Genomic DNA, 3,957 nt, shown 5'->3' with positions numbered 1-3,957 from the left:
AGGGATGATGGTTGCTTTTGGCTGTACTGTGGTGATGGCTATTGAGGAGTATCCAGAGGAGTGAGGATCAAGCATTGAGGTTTTAGGAACTTTATTATTGGGTTTAGCAATAGAGTTGGTGTTAATCTGATGAATAGCTGAGTATGATGGGCTGGTGGTTGTAGTTAATTTTAATAGTATGGGAAGTTGAGTAATTTTTGAGAGTGAGGGGCCAGGGTTGGTTGGTGAGGATTCTGTGGGTGTGGGTGCTTTCTATAATTGTGGGTGTTGATTGGTGGTGGTTGCTGGTTGAACGTTGTTGGCTGGTGTTGATATTATAATTGAAATTACTCAGGGAAGCAGATTAAATACTTAAGAGTAAAGTCAAAAAGGATGGAACAAAAGAAGAGGAAATAAGATTAAATTAGGCCCTTTTGAGTAGTTATAGTAACGGAGGCTGTGATTTGGGTTTGTGAAATTGTTTTTGGTATGGACTTTTCTAGTCAAATTAGATCTAATAGAAGTGATGCAGATTTTGGCTTGTAGATAGGCTTGAGTGAGGGGTTATACGGTGAATTGTGATTGAGTAAAATCCTAATATGTTAGAAAAGTTGAATATTTGTAATGGGTGTTTTATTTTAAGATTATTAGTTATAGAACTCAGTTCTATAGCCAGTAAAAGCCCTAGGATGTTTATGCCTAGGGCGGCAAGTTTTAGATGAGGTGCTATTGTTGTTTGGGGGGATGAAGCAGGGGCAATGCTATTGTTGAGGAGAAACCCAGCAAAGATGCTGTCAACTATAAGGTGTTTAATTGGATTTACTAGGGAAGGATTATTTTCATTAATGTTGATTAGGGTTGGGAAGTGGGGTTGTCCTATTAGGGCAAAGAAAATAATTTGGATACTGTAGACACTTGTTAGGGAAGTGGCAATGAAAGTAATAGAGAGGGCTCAGGCGTTGGTATATGATGTGTTTGTGGTTTCGATGATGAGATCTTTAGAGTAAAAGCCTGTAAGGAAAGGCGTACCCGTAAGTGTTAGGCTGCCAATAATAAGGGAGGAGAAAGTAAGGGGTAAAGTCTTAAATAGTCCTTCTATTTTTCAGATGTCTTGTTCATCGTTGAGGCTGTGGATGATGGATCCTGAACACATAAATAATATAGCTTTGAAAAAGGCGTGGGTGCAGATGTGTTGGAATGCTAGGTGTGGTTGATTAATGTTAATTGTGGTTATTCTAAGGCCTAGTTGACTTGAGGTGGAGAATGCAATGGTTTTTTCAATATCATTTTGTGTTAAAGCACAGATTGCTGTAAATAAAGTGGTAATAGCTCCTAGACATAGTGTAAGGGTTTAGATTAACACATTATTTTCTATTAAGGGGTGGAAATGAATAAGTAGGAAAACTCCTGCCACAACTATAGTGCTAGAGTGGAGTAGGGCTGAGACAGGGGCCGGGCCTTCCATGGTGGAAGGAAGTCAGGAGTGGAGGCCAAGTTGGGCTGTTTTTCCTGCTGCTGCTAAGAGAAGGCCAATTAATGGAAGATTGGGGGTAGGATTTAGGATAAATATTTGTTGAGGCTCTCATGTATTGGAGGATGTGAGGAATCATGCTACAGATAAAATGAAGCCAATATCGCCAATGCGATTATGTAGGATCGCTTGAAGGGCTGCTGTATTAGCATCTGCTCAGCCACGTCATCAGCCAGTTAGTAGAAAAGACACAATTCCTACACCTTCTCATCCAATAAAAAGTTGAAAAAGGTTGTTGGCGGTAACTAGAATTAATATTGTGGTGAGGAAAATAAATATTTGAAAAACTGATTAATATTAGGATCTGACTTTATATATCATATTGAGAATTCTATAACAGATCAGGTGACAAATAGTGCTACTGGAATAAACATTATGGAGAAGTAGTCCAGTTTGAAGCTTAATGAGAGTTTAAGGGTTTGAATTATTATTCAATACCAGTTTGAGATGATGGGTTATTGGTCTGTATATATAAGCATTGTTGTGGGAATGAGGCTAATGGTGAAGGTGCATGCGATAGCTATTTTTACGTAATATGGGTACGAGTTCTTCTTGTAAGGGTTGATGAAGGTAATAATAATTGGTAAGGTTAAGGAGATTAAGGTTGTTATGGCAATACGTGATTATTACTTTTATTTGGAGTTGCACCAATATTTTTGGTTCCTAGGAGCAACAGACAGCTCTTATCCTCTGAAAGTTGAGAAAGCCATGTTGTTGGGCATGGGGGCATGAGTTAGCAGTTCTTGCACACTTTCTTGGTAAATAAGAAGCAGCAGACTTCTACTATTAGATCCATAATCTAACGTTTTGATTAAACTGTATTTGTAGGGTATAGACTGTATAATAATTTTAGGGTTTAGAGATAATAGGAGAATAGGTGAAAGGTGTATAAATATTAATTTAGTTTCTCATGTAAAGGAGGGCTTAATACTGTTAATATAATACGTAAGTGTTCATTGTTGTGTTGTGACAAGCATGTGAAGGAAATAAAGGGCTATAATTAATATATTACATCCTATAAGCATAATGGTAATATTTGATCAGGAGAATGAAGCCACAATTACGAGGAGTTCTCCTATTAGATTAGTGGAGGTGGGTAAGGCAGGGTTAGTAAGGTTTGCTATAAGCCATCAAAAGGGCATTAGTGGAAATAATGTTTGAAGCCCTCGAGAGAGTAATATGATTCGGCTGTGGATTCGCTTATAGTTTGAATTTGCTAGGCAGAAAAGTAGGGACGAAGTAAGTCCGTGGACAATTATGAGGATAATTGCACGGTAAAGCTTCAGGGGATTTGAATAAGGATAGCCATAATAACAAGTGCCATATGGCTTACGGAGGAATATGCAATAAGTGACTTTAGCTCAGTTTGTCATAGACAGAGCTTGTCATAACTATACCTCATAAGGATAACATGAGGAAGGGATAGACTATATATTCTGTCAGGGGGCTGAGGATAAGGGTTAAGTCGCATTATGCCATAGCCGCCTAGTTTTAGGAGTCCTGCTGCAAGTACTATTGAGCTGGCAATAGGGGTTTCTACATGGGCTTTAGGAAGTCATAGGTGAAGTCCGTATAGGGGTATTTTTACCATAAAAGCCATTATACACACCATATAAAGTTGTTGGATCAGGAAATTAATAGTTCTTGGGTATTAAATGTTATTATTATTATGCTCAGTGAGCCTAGGATATTTTGGGTGTAAGTAAGTATAATAAGTAGGGGGAGAGATCCTACTAGTTTATAAAGTAAGAAATATGTGCTTGCATTGAGGCATTCTAGTTGCCCCAGCAGGTAATAATAATTAAGGTGGGGATAAGTGTAGTTTCAAAGAGAATATAAAATATAATTAGTTCTGTGGCTGTAAATGCTGTAATTAGAAAAACTTGTAGGGAGATCAATATGGAAATATAGAGCTTTTTCCATGGGAGTGATTCACTGGAGAAGTGATACTGGCTTGCTATAATTATAAGAGGTAATGGCCAGGCTGTTAAGATTAGAAGGTGTGATGTTAGGGGATCAGAGGAGAAAGTTGATGAGAAGTTGAATAGATTGTCATTGAATTGATTAAAGAATAATAGGGCAATAAAGCTGATAATTAGGCTGTGAGTGGTTATACGGATTCAGAGTATAGGATTTTTAGAGAATCATGTTATTGGTAGCAGTATGATTGTTGGAATGATAACTTTTAGCACTGAAGTAAATTTAGGTTATGCACATAGTCTAAGCCATACGTGTTGGAAATTGAAACTAGTAAGGGAAGGCCCACTGCGGCTTCGCAGGCAGCAAATACTAGTAGGGTGATGGGTACTACGGTTGCTGGGGTAAAATGTATATTTAAAGTTATAAGGGTATTTATGATGAATAATAATAATACTATTCCTTCTAGGCATAGTAGGAAAAAAGTAGTATTTATATATAGTAATGCTGGCAGCTAGGACTGGGAGAGA

At 37.7% G+C, this 3,957-nt stretch overlaps 1 pseudogene; it reads right to left on the bottom strand.

Annotated features, from left to right (window-relative positions):
- Positions 1–398: 398 nt before the first annotated feature.
- Positions 399–3,566, bottom strand: LOC129022350 (NADH-ubiquinone oxidoreductase chain 5-like; annotated as a pseudogene).
- Positions 3,567–3,957: the final 391 nt, after the last annotated feature.

This window comes from Pongo pygmaeus, chromosome 22 (assembly GCF_028885625.2).
Source record: "Pongo pygmaeus isolate AG05252 chromosome 22, NHGRI_mPonPyg2-v2.0_pri, whole genome shotgun sequence".
Lineage (NCBI taxonomy): Eukaryota > Metazoa > Chordata > Mammalia > Primates > Hominidae > Pongo > Pongo pygmaeus.
This window is presented reverse-complemented; position numbering and strand designations above follow the sequence as displayed.